The following is a 14,217-nucleotide window of genomic DNA, read 5'->3' as shown; positions in this document are numbered from 1 at the left end:
CACCATCGGCACAAACTCACATCCACCAACGCCACCTAAAAAAAAAAAAAAACAAAAACAAAAACACAACTAGAGAGATCGGTAAAAACCCACATTTACCAAACCAAACAAACCCACATCCTAAACCCACCATCGGCATAAACCTATATCCACATCTACCACCGGCACAAACCCACATCCATCGGCACAAACCCACAAACCCGAGATCGGCGTGGCGAGATCGGCGATGAGAATGCCAAACAGAGACGTAAAATGATGGCGTACCATTGATCGGAGAGGCCGTCGTACCATTGAACGATGGCGTACGTAGAACGATGAGACGGTGAGGGAGGGTGATCTGCGATCGGCAACTTGATCGGTGAGGCCTCCGTACCGTTGTTTTGAGGGTAAGGGAGGTGATCTGAAGAAGAAAGAGGAAGAGAAAAACCCACATTTACCAAACCAAAACAAACCCACATCCTAAACCCACCACCAGCATAAACCCATATCCGCATCTACCACCGGCACAAACCCACATCCACCGACACAAACCCACAAACCCGAGATCGGCGTGGCGAGATCAGCGATGAGAATGCTAGACAGAGACGTAAAATGATGGCGTACCATTGATCGGAGAGGCCGCCGTACCGTTGAACGATGGCGTACGTAGAACGATGAGACGGTGAGGGAAGGTGATCTGCGATCGGCAACTTGATCGGTGAGGCCGCCGTACCGTTGTTTTGAGGGTAAGGGAGGTGATCTGAAGAAGAAAGAGGAAGAGAACATGGGTCAGAGAGAGAGAAAACAGTGAGAAGAGAGAGAAAACATTGAATTAAATATTAAGAGGAGAGAGAAAATGTTGAATAAAAAACTATTTTCTGGAAATAGCATTTGTGTCCGTACCGTCTCATATTTGAGACGATACTGTAGCATGTTTTAAAATTATAGAACATATAGAACACCTCATGAAGCTTGAACAGTAGTGTTTGGTGTGCCAAATGCCAAATATTTGGCATTTGATACACCTGATGAGAATGCTCTTAAATAAATAAATAAATACATTTTCATTTTATAAGAAAAAATTCACATGTCATATGTCTTATCCTATCAAATTATTGATGAGTTTAGTTTTTTTTTTTTATATATATATATAGGAATTTATTGAAAATATTATTATTATATGTGCATATTGTCTAATTAAAGTCCTAAATACTTACAAATATTTTAATTTATCATAAACCTAAAGTTTATGGATTAATTATTCAAATTGAAAGTTAAGGATGAAATTGACACTCATCTAAAAATTCAATAATTTTTTAAAATAAGGTGTAAAATTAACAAAAAAAAATTCTCAATTTTTCTCTTTTACCTATTGTGGGTTGTCAAAAATTGAGTAAGGGTACTGAAGTAATTTCACGTAGTGATATCCGCACAAAGAATACTACCGATCATAATGTGGATAGTCAATAAAAGAGTAAGGGTATCAAAATTATTTCACATAACAAGACCGCTACCATTATCTAAAAGGTTGCATTAAGGTCCATATCAATCATAATTATATTAATTACTCCACCAACCTCCACTAAGGTCTACTCCTTATCATTTTAATGCAATGTGACCTATTTCCTGGTAAGGTTCCCAACCAATGGAAAAGAGCATCCCTTTCAAAAAAAAAAAAAAAAAGAGCATCCAGGCCAGCGTAGTAGGTCTAGACCAATCACATCCATCCATATATAGTTAGAGGGTAACCATAATGGCTACTAGGTTAAGCACATGCCCATAAAGGTATAAATACCATGGGTTTTTTAAAAAAATAACCATAAAACACATTCTATATTATAAGTTAGACAACGTTTGAAACATATTGCATTTCTAACAATTCGAGCTCAGTAGACTCGATTTACCCAGAAAGCTGACGTGGAGAAAGTAGAAAATCGAGTTTACTGAACTCGATTTCTATACATAGAAATCGAGTTTAGTGAACTCAATTTCTGTGTACAGAAACCAAGTTTAACAAACTCGGTTTCTGTACATAGAAACCGAGTTTATTAAAATCGATTTCTATGTATAGAAATCCAGAGAGCTCATCTTCTGCTCAAAAATTCAAGAGAACGAAGAAGAAAGAAGCAACGGAGAGTTCAAAATGAAGAAGAAAGAAGCAACGAATGAAACCCAGGCGCCGATTCTGACCAAACCCAGGCGCCTGAAGCTTCATCGTTTTTGCATCGTCGCGGCGGCGATTCTGACCAAACCCAAGCGCCTGAAGCTTCAGGCGATGCAAAACGCAGAGATCGGACGTGTCTCGCCGCCGCGGCCAAGAACACGTCCGATCTCTGCGTTGCATCGCCTGAAGCTTCAGGCGCCTGGGTTTGGTCAAATCGGCGCCTGGGTTTGGTCAGAATTGCCGCCGCGACGATACAAAAACGATGAAGCTTCAGGCGCCTGGGTTTGGTCAGAATCGGCGCTTGGGTTTCATTCGTTGCTTCTTTCTTCTTCATTTTGAACTCTCCGTTGCTTCTTTCTTCTTCGTTCTCTGGATTTTTTGAGCAAAAGATGAGCTCTCTGGATTTCTATACATAGAAATCGATTTTAATAAACTCGGTTTCTATGTACAGAAACCAAGTTTGTTAAACTCGGTTTCTATGTACAGAAACCAAGTTTGTTAAACTTGGTTTCTGTACACAGAAATTGAGTTCACTAAACTCGATTTCTATGTATAGAAATCGAGTTCAGTAAACTCGATTTTCTACTTTCTCCACGTCAGCTTTCTGGGTAAATCGAGTCTACTGAGCTCGAATTGTTAGAAATGCAATATGTTTCAAACGTTGTCTAACTTATAATATAGAATGTGTTTTATGGTTATTTTTAAAAAAAACCCAAATACCACCTCCACATTCACTTAGAGGTTCACGTTCAATATCACAAAATTGAGTTCTCAAATTTCTCTCTTTTTCATATTAATTTAAGCTTTGGAGTGCTCACTACTCCCTAGTGTGATACCGTGACTCACTAATATTCAATTAGAGCTTCCAAACCTACCCAATCTTCCTAAATTCACCCAAGTTTAATCTTATCGCTTACATGTACAAGAGAATCAACATATAATGCAAAAGAACCAATTTATTAGAACTTGGAGGCAAAGACTATGACAAATGTGGTTTTTATTTGCTCTTATATTACTGTTGTAAGAATTGTTTCCTAAGTAATGATTTAGTTGGGTCAAAAGAGATTGTAATTCAGTCGCTCACGCTGTTACTAAATTGTCTCTCGTTACTTTAGAGTCCTTTTGCTTTAATAATCTCAGTCTTCTTGAACCTCTAGTAGCTTTCTGTAAAGTAGACTGCCCCTTCGTTTTCTCTTCTTAAATAAAATTGACGTTTATAAAAAAATTAAAAAAAAAAGTAATGAATATTGACAATAAAAATAAAAACTATAGGGACATTAGGTCCAATAGAATGTATTAGGCTAGGGGCTCAGTTCGAGGACACCTCATAAGCCCACGAATGTAAAGACATGGGATAGAAGTCAACACTGATAAATAAAGGAAGGGATTTAGGCGTTATGTTGTAGGGAAGTGGTCCGAGGATGAATGCCTCCTCGGCTAAGTAAAGCCGAGGTCAAAAGGTATGGTCCGACATCAACAGCAACGTTCCGGACAATTCCACTAATAAGGATAAGTATCAAGAAGGAACAGGATATAGGAAGGCTATGAAATATCTGAATGGAAAGCTGCTATCACCACATTAAAGGTTTTGCAGCTAACTCTTTGGCTGCATTAATAAGGAAGTGATATCTAAACAATAACTTTCAACCTTACAGCTACTACCCAAAGACTATAGGAAGGTACTAATGGGACAATGATTAACACCCACAATCTAATCTACACGTGGAAGGTGAAGATGAAAGAGGAAGACAATATAAAATGAAAGGGAAATCTTGAGAGAAAGAGAGGGAGAAATTAAGAGAAAAACACTGTAGCAATCAAGACTGAACTTGTAATCAAACTTGAGAAAAATATATAAGAACTGATCTCCTCAAATTGTATCGAGGACAGTTTTCTTTAAATTAAATCAGTCTATTTACATTTTTTTGTCATCTGAATCCACTTAATTTGTTGACCGATTCATTAAAACCCAGTTTTTCAACCCACTTTCTACAAATTCATTGTATTGGCTTTTTGGGCCTAAATTCATTCATCCTCTGGGCTAGGAACTCAAATCTAGTCCTTACAAAAAAAATAAAGAACCAAGTTTGGAGAGTGAAGGGTGATGATTGGAGGAGTGGTGTCTTGGTCATCCCTCATTCTTACTGTGCTAAACACGACTATTTTCCCTTCATTTTTTTTGGACACATGACTATTCTCTTTGAAGGAGACTCCACACGTGTTGCTGAGGCTCTGCAATATATCCCCTTCTTGCTACCTACTTCATTTTTCCAATGAATTGAAATATATAACGTTTTATGCTCTTTCCACCCTATGGCATCTCATATTTGTCCAAGACAATGTAAATTTTTGGCTCACAAATTACAATATATGCAGCCTGTTGGGCTCTCTTTTTTTTTTTTTTTTTTTTTTGGGTGGTAATTGTTAAAGGTTTTTGTCCCCAGATCTTGGTATAAAAACTTTCAACAATAATAATTTACGATTAAATTATACTTTTGATTCTTAAAATCTATTATTATTTATATTTTGATTCTTACAGTTTGAGATTTTTTATTTTGACCTATCAAATTTGATTAGGTTTACTAAATGATCTTTTTTTCCCATTTACAAGATTGATTTAACCGTTAAGTGTCAATAAAATGACATAATTTTTTTTTTTCACTTTTAAGTTTTAATGGTCAAATTAATAGATATACAAATTAATTTTCTTATGTTGTAATGTAGAAACTTAATTTTCATCAACACCAAGATATGAATACCATCAACCTTGCCAGGTTTGATGTATGTTAATTTGTCTTGTATATTGACACAATTTTTTTTTGAGAGAGAATTTCAACCTATGACGTCTGCTCCTAATGATTGCTCTTTAAAATTTTGTCAATGTAAGTCCTAATTGTGTCAATGTAAGTCGAAGGACTTACATTGACACAATTTTAAATATAGATATTAATTTATATTTAAAATTGTGTCAATGTAAGTCGAAAGTAAGAAGATGTTGTTTGTGCATGAGCCCTTTTGAAAGAACCAGTATACCAACTTCCAGACCCAACTATTGGTGCTTCCTCAAGGATTCATCCCTCTGTGACTGGCTCTTGTGGGAACTGTTGTATTTGCTTAGTGTTTGTGAGCTTATCTGGGAATTCACCCAGCATTCTCCGCTTGCTAGTTTAACGACCAAAAGGCATAACAGTCTATTGGTAATGGTGGTCTAACAAAAATTGTTCTCGCATTTAAGGTGGTGCAGAAGAAGAGCCTGAGGATGAGGATGGACTTTGATTTGAAGTCCTTCTTCACCAACATAGGATACTGGTTGGAGCATAAATCTTTCCTTTCAAATAAGCAACATTTCATCAAAAAGAATTCTTCTCGTGCTACTTCCGTGTAATGAGTTACGGAGCCAAGAAATTCATTATGGACAATTGTGAAAAAATCTTCCAACGTGTTGCACTGGGCTGCTTGTCTTTGTCTGTATTCTCCTAGATTGATCCGCCACTCTCTTAGCCTTCCTGTAATTTTTGCCACAAATTTAGCAATTATCTAGGGCACAGTGGCATTCGGGGCTTGCAGTTCAGCAATATACCAGGAATACCTGCTAAAGATCTCATCATGCCATCTGGAAGGAGGAGCATTATCGAGGGTAAACAAATGTTTTGAATCTGTAATTGGCGAATAAGCTAACCTTGTTTGGTATTCTGGGATAAATGGTGGTGGGGGAAAAATTGGTGGCGGTGGGGGTGGAGGGATTTTAGGATTCTAAGTATGTTTCAAAAGTTGGCAAACACCATAAGCAACAGTCTTTAACAGAATCTTATCCCCATAAAAAATAATAATAATCTTTCGACAGACCATGAAATTGTGAAAGCACAAATTACCTCTCAAACTTTCCACAGATTCAACAACCCCTCACAATTCCTTAATGAATTGAGATCTTATCACCCAATCCTCCTGCAGAGTCTTGAGCACTTCAAGTACTTCCCTTAGAATATGCTCCAATGTATTGTAGGCACTCATTTTTATTTCTGAAAAACATTAGAGATGCAGTTCAATGTGTCAAATATCAAGTGCAAAAATGGCACACAACAAAAGGTAGAAAATGTTTTAAGTCGCCTCTGAAAATGCAAATACCCAATATGAAGAATTTCATCAAATAATAACCTCAAAGTCCCTTAGTTCACCAACCATAAATTGACCTTTGAGTATTGCTCAAAAAGTTAAGATGTAAATCATATATCATTTGAGTTCATTGCATCTAACACATTCTTAAAATTTACAATAACAAAACCTTTAGTCTCAAAATTTTGGAGTTGGCTACAGATCCTCAACAAATTAGTTTGGGTCGGCCACAAGTATTCTTTTCCTTCCTTCTATTCTATCTAAAGTCATACACAGTTATATTTATCGAATGAAAAATAACATTACACATAAATTTGGAGATGATCGTACCAAGTATGATGATGTAAAACATAAACTGAGGACAAATGAACCAACAAGAATTTTTCACATAAAGACCCCTATTTCCTCAATTTCGATTTATCAACAAAAAAAACACAATACTTAAAAACCCATAAACAAATAGAAGTAAATTACTTTACCAAAAAAAGATAAGACCCCACATCAAAAATTTGCTTAATCATATCAATAGTCATCAAACTAACAACAAATAGATACATTATCTTTCAGATTGTTATAAACACCAGAGCAAAAATAGCTTATATCAGAATCATCATAAAAAAATAAATAAATAAATAAAAAGCATCGCCTGAAGCTTTAGCTGAGACCCTTTTCATCCACCTTTTTCTAGGTCCAAGCAAGTCAAAACGCTATATCACATTGCCTTTTATAATAAGGCCAACCAAAAGTTGATAACTTTCTTCACTGTAAATACAATATATGAGTAATGTTACTGATACAACAAAAATTCACAAAATTTTCAAATTAACACACCAAAAGTTTGAAATTTAAAATAATGGTAAGCCCGTGTGAATTATCATACTAATTTAAAAATATTGTGACATTGTTGTAACATTTTGTCATGTCCATGACATTACTCATAATACACCAGTACATTGTACATACCACGATGGTGTTGCAGAGTGTACAGTAGAGGAGCTTTGCTTAAAGAGAGAGCTTTTCTTTTTCTCGTCCTTCGTGGGGGACCAATACCATTGACGAGGTACTGGAAAGTTTGGAAAAGCAAGAAAGGAAAAGGAAAAGGAAAAGGAAAAGGTGGGTCTATCTTAGAATTGTCCACAGTCCACACTCTCCTCCCCCTCGCTTCAGTCATTGTCTTTGATCAAACAATTACTTTGATTTTTTATGACGATTGGAGGAGTGGAGTCTTGGTCCTCATCACCACCTCATTCTTATTGTGCTAACCTTTCTTTGACATTTGATAATGTCAGTGCAGAGATAACTAAATAAGTAGCCAGTAACCATGACTATTTTCCCTTCCTCCACTTTTTTTTTTTTTTTTTGAGACATGACTTCGTATTATTAGCCATCTATTGAAGTGTGAGAAAGAATAGCATCACAAGCTCTGTTATTTTCACTTTGAAAGAGACTCCACACGTGTTGTTGAGGCTCTGCAATATGTATCCCATTCTTGGTTCCTACTTCATTTTTCCAATGAATTGAAATACAATAATGTTTTAAAATCTTTCCACTCATGGCATTTCACTCACAATTTACAATGCAGCCCGTTGGGCTCTTTTTTCTCTTTTTGCCCCCCGGGGGGGGGGGGGGGGGGGGTGGGGTTTGTCCCCAAAGCTAGAGATGGGCTTGGCCCATATCTCAAATCTTGGTATAAAAACTTTCAACCCCACCACAAGAAATAAATTGATTAAAGAACAATAATTTATGACTAAATTATACTTTTGACCATTAAAACTATTATTATTTATAATTTGATCCCTAAAGTTAGAGATTTGTTTATTTTGGCCCATTAAATTTGATTATGTTTACAAAATGATCATTTTTTTTTTCCATTTACATGATTAACTTGACCTTTAAGTGTCAATAAAATTACAAAATTTTTTGTTTTTTTTTTTTTCACTCTTAAGTTTTAATGATCAAATTAATAGATACACATAATTTTCTTATGTTGTAACTTGTAATGTACAAGCTTAATTTTCACCGTATGCAACACGAAAATCTAAATGCCTTAAAACTTGCCAGGTTTGATGTATGTTAATTTGTCTTGTACATTAACACAATTTTAAATATAAATTAATATCTATTTCACAATATATAGAGATTAACATCTTTTTCTCTCATTTTTTTCAAGGCTTTTAAAAATATCATTTTTGGAGTTTGATGGGAATGTCAATTTAGTATTTATATTTTCGATGTGAATAATTAATCATTGGGACTTTAAGATATGCAATAAACCAAACCGTGTGTTAGCATTTGCAGCAGTGTAGCTATAATGCTATAATCCTAAAATTTAGCTCCACAAATACAAAAACCTTGCTGCAGCAGTGGAGCTAAATCTAAAAAATTTAGCTCCATTGCTACAGTGCACATCTATAAATAGATGTGCACTGTTCATAACATCTAAAAGAAAAAATTATTATTTTATTAAATTTCTCTCTCTTCTTTTATTAAAAAAATATTTTTTCCTTTTTCTTTATTTTCTCTCTCACTCTCCGGCTTCTCTTCTTTCTTCCTCTTTCCTTCTCAATTTTTTTTTTCTCTCCGTCTACTCTCTGCTTCGCCGTCGCCGATCTTCATCATCGATCTTCATCGTCGCCGATCTTCACCATCGATCTTCATCATCGTCGCCCAGTTGCCGTACCACGCCGCTAACCCATCTCGCCTTCATCGAACTCAAGCGCGCCACGAACCCGAACCCATGATCGGCGACGGCGGGAATTCTGGGTTTGTGGGTTTTTGAGTGTTTGGTTTTATTTTTTTTTTTATTTTTTTTGTTGGGTTTGGTTGTGATTGTGGATTGTGGTTGAAATGGCGATTTGGTGGCTGTGTTGGTGGTGGTTTGGTAGCTGTGGTTATGGTTGCCGTGGGCTATGTTGGTGGTGGTTTGATTTTTTTTTTTTTTTTTTCCTTGCCGTGGGCTGTGTTGGGTTATGGTTGTGGCTGTGTTGGTGGTGGTCACATGAAGGTTGTTGCTGGTGGAGTGTGTGGCTGTGATAATTGTGTGTTGTAAATATATTATTTTATTGTAGTGAGATGGATTATTTTATTGTAGTAGTTATATTATTTTATTGTGATGTTTATATTATTTTATTGTGTTGAAAGCTAAAATAGATCCACTGCTGCAGCATATGTGTAGGTAAAATAGATAAAATAACTTTTGGTGGAGCTAAAAAATTAAATTTTTAGCTCCACTGCTATGGATGCTCTTAGCATTTTTTGTTAAAGTTAAATAAATTTTAAACATGTGATGTGCACATGGTATTAATAACATATCAAAATTATTTATGATATGGTAGAAATATCAAATACGAGTACATCACATGATTAAATCAATTTTTTTAAACAAAAAATATTAACTGAAGATTTCATTTATCACCATTCCATGGATTAATGGCTTAAATCAAGAATTTAAATCAAATGAACACTTACATCAAAATCCAAGAATAATAGTATTTGTAGCTAAAGTGTTTGCCTTTAAAAATTAAAATGCCTCTTGCTAGAATTTGATGCCGATGGAATCTGGTTTGTCAAATGCTTATTCCCCAATCCCCATACAATGCTCATAGCATCATCTATCTATATTTAATGTGGATTTTTTTTTTTTTTTTTGTTTAAAATATATATATAAATATATATATATATATATATATTTTTATATATATGAAGAGGATAATGTCACTACAAAATGGATTTCAGCATTCAAGTGGAACTTCCCTGAATTTCAGAATTTGTCTTTGAATTTCAACGGTAGTATATGCTTTAGGAATCTAGCTTATAAATTTTTCATTCCATTTTTCCATTGACTTCTTGCTGGGTTTCCCTGTCAACTTATCTCATAGAGCAATATCATATAACTACGTATACGTTTTTTCTACCCCAGAATTAGAACATGCATTCGGTATTGGGAACAGAACCTGGTTCCTGTTCTATATCGGTATATCTCCCACACATGATTAAAGTGTCTACACCCCTATTCCTTTCTGGTATAGACAAGCGTACAAAAATCTAAAGGCAATGAAGGCATACACTGAGTCAAACCCCCCAAGAAGTAGAATTCAACCATTCAAGAGAAAAGTAAAATTAATTAGAACTATGATGCTAGAGAATGTGCTGTTACCTTAAAGTCTACAGTCTTTTTTTCTTTTTTTTCACAAAATTTTTTATAACGAATGAGATAGCAAGTTGTAAATAGTGGACAATAAAATGATGTTGCTGATGAACCAAAATAAGAATCGATCATAACTTGACAACTCAATAATTATAAAATTTATTATGTATGTAGTATTGCTCGTAACTTTAACACTTAATAGGTAGTCATGTTAACTTACGAGTATACAATGTAAAATCTCTTGAATTTCTAGTTACATTTGTTCAGACTCCTGACTGATGCATGCTACAAATTCATAGTGTTTTTATCAACCGAGGTATCATGGACATCCTTTTGTGGTTTTGTCAAATTACTTGAACTGCAATTTGCAATGTGTATATCCAAATAATCATGTAACCATCTTTGAATTGAAATTTGAACCCATTGCGTTCGTTTTGAGTTTGGGATCTCATCTATGCATCAGAAAAAAGGCTAACAAAATCGACCCAGATGCTTGTCACATACAATTTGTGGTTGATGACTCCAAGCATGTGAATTTTGTTATGTATTTTGGACTAGGCCCAAAGGCCCCAAAAATATTCAACCATAACCATAAAATTCTAATAGGTAGCTGATGTCAATGTCATTATTTGGGACGTGTTGGCAACTAGAAAGAGCATTATTTCATGGTGGACTATAAACAGTTATATACTATACTATACTTTTTCATTTATTTACTAGTAAAATTAGCATCAAATAACAAGTTAATGTTTTTTAATGAGGATGCAATTAGATAGTCAAAAGCAGTGGTTTAGCAACAACAAATAAATAAATAAATAAAATAAAAAAAGTGTTGAGTTGACCGGTTCAAATTACACTAAATCTTCCTTCATTGATAGGGACAAGAAACTAATTTCTGACCATGTACGGGTTGGCTCACAATGTAAGTTTCTCATTTTTTTTTTTTTTAGTATTAATTATTCTTAAGAATCACTTATGAAAATCACGATCTAATCAATCATCAATGTCTTTCATCATTATTACCATTATGTTAGGCCTTCTTTGTCAATGTGAAGCTATTTTCAAAGAAAAGCAACAAAAGAACTTTCTTTTAGTTTTTAACTTCTTAATTAATATATTTGTCTATATATAATTTTTAAAAATTTTCATAATAAGTGTAAGGATTGAATTGGGATTGGATCCAGTGTAGAATTGGGTTTAATCCCAACAAACCCAAACAATGAATTTATAGAGTGTGGGTAAAAGAGCTAGTTATACTCCAAAAGATGAACAATAAAAGTTGTTCAATTAAGATTATTGAATACAAATAAAATAAGAAAATCTATCATCGGCACGGCCTGAGAAGTTTATGTTATAATATCTAGTACTTGGACAAAGTTACAAGAGTTTACTATATTCTTACAAAGGTTTCTTGATTTTTTCCGATCCCTCTTTTAGGTTGCCTTCCCATACTATATATTGCAATCTTGGTGTTATCCCTACCATACACGTATTGGTTGGATTTTAGGAGCTCCTTCTTGTCCCATCCAACACCTCCCAGAACCATCAAATCGTAGTTATAAGGCTGCTTGGTCACTGTTCAGATATCACCTCCACATTAATGCGGCCAGAGAGTTAGTTGGGAGGCATTTAATGTGAAGGTAGCAGCTTTTGAAGATATTTGTTGCCTCCCTTAACTTACCCCTTGTCCAACGTCCAACTCTTAGTTGTGATGTAACTTTAAAAAAGGTCTAGGGTGATATGACACTCTTACTGACCTCAGATCCTTATTCTCGAGATGGCTCTTCTCCTTGGACGTATGTTGGACTTATCTCGTACTATCTTTATTTTTCTCTTTATACCATTCCCCTTATAATCTCATTCGGCCATTCTCGGATTAGTTAATGTCCTCGGATTAGGCCATAAGTCCAATTCGTACAGCCTTAATAATAATACCTCTTGACTAACTGGCCTCCACAATAAGTAAATCCAATACTCGCAAATGGATACGTTGTATTTTCACCATAGGTACCGTGTTTAATGACTTTTTTAAAAAACTATATGTATGTAAGTTCTAATTAATTTAATTAGTAAAATATTTTTTTTAAAATTGAGGTTTAATTCATGCATTAATTTAATGATAAATAACAATTATCAAGAACAGACGTTGGGAGAACCAACCATTTGGCAAGTGTTTTTATCCCCAAAATTATGCAGAAATTCATTTGGTTAGTATTAGTTTAGATTGCGTTGAAAATGAAATTCAGCTCGTTTGTATTTTAAATAGTGAGTTTCATACACTGTTCATGAGACTCATAATTACAAAATTTAGCAAAATTTTTATTAAAATTAGATCATTATTTACATATTTACAAATTATTTTACTATAATATTTTCAATTTTCAACCATAAACAATATTCAAACAACTATAATATCCAAAAAGACCTTATACCATTTACAGCAAACAACTTTCTTGTTCGGGTACATCAAACAAAACTTTTGAATACCCAACTTAGGAAGAAAAGTAGGGAGTAAATAATTAAAGGAACAAATTTACACGATGTTCCTATTGGTCCACGATGGAGGTGTCAACATCAAATCTAACCAAATCTAGTCCAGCGAGGTGACATTGATGCCATAACCGAGACCAAATGCTACGTGTTTGCCATTGATTATAGGAGTTGGTGAGCCCCTCAAGAAGTTGTCGAGGAATTCGAATAAAAATGGTGGAACCTCTATAAAAATCCCCCTTAAAATCTACCAATATCTGTTTGTGAAATTATGATTTTATGAAAGGGAAGCTCATGTTTATCCTTCCACGCCATGTTGGGTCCCAAAAACCCAATGACAGTGCTGTCTATTTAGGAACTTTAACCTTTATTGCCAGTGGATGCAAGCAGGCAAGCACATGTACAATCTTTGATGCAATTTAAGTAAGATCGACTTTGATTTTGTGTTATTAGGTAAATTAAAGTTTAATTTTAATTCAACTGGTTAAGACATATTAAAAATTAATTAATATTTTAATTTGATGATAAAAAACAAACGATTTCAACCACTTTAGCTAAGAAGGATACAGCAGAATTGGAATTTCTTGGTTAGAAGGACGAAAGTGATGATGATAATGAAAAAATACAAAAGCTCTTATGAGGGGTACGTGAGAAACATGGAGCTTTAAAGGAAGCTAATATGTTTAATATTAATATAAAATTTTGAAATTTGGGAAGCCGTGTATATAGCATAAACATAATCTGATATGATGCAGGGTACACCTTTCCGTTCTCCTCTATCAAAATTTCCTCTCATCATCTCTGAATTGATTCTCAAAATTTAAGTCTGCTTGGATCAGCTTATTTCAATTAACTTATTTTACTTATTTCTTATATGTAACTTCTTAAAAGTCCACTTCCAAAGCAATTCATCAAAACTTAGTATAAAAGAAATTAGAGCATGCCCACTTTTCATAGTTTTTATGATCATTGATCAACTACTAGATCAAGGTAGACATATATAGCACTGTCAATTTCTATAATACCTTCTCTCATCTTCCGTACGTGTTAAACCAAGAAATATAATATAAACCAAGGGAGATAATAAATAAAATAATTCTAAAATTCGATTTTGGGACTAAGAAGTTCCATTGTTGTACATCATTCACAATTTGTATCTCTCACACCGCTTTGAAATTATAATATATCCCAACAATATATATAAATAAAAATAAACAAATAAATGAAAGAGAAAGAAATAACATTTTTATATATAATTTTTTTTTCTTTGAAAAAAAAAACCGAAAAATTACAATTAATGGCGGAACTTAACAATTATCGTAGC

The sequence above is a fragment of the Quercus lobata genome, chromosome 8, assembly GCF_001633185.2.
Source record: "Quercus lobata isolate SW786 chromosome 8, ValleyOak3.0 Primary Assembly, whole genome shotgun sequence".
NCBI lineage: Eukaryota > Viridiplantae > Streptophyta > Magnoliopsida > Fagales > Fagaceae > Quercus > Quercus lobata.
This window is presented reverse-complemented; position numbering follows the sequence as displayed.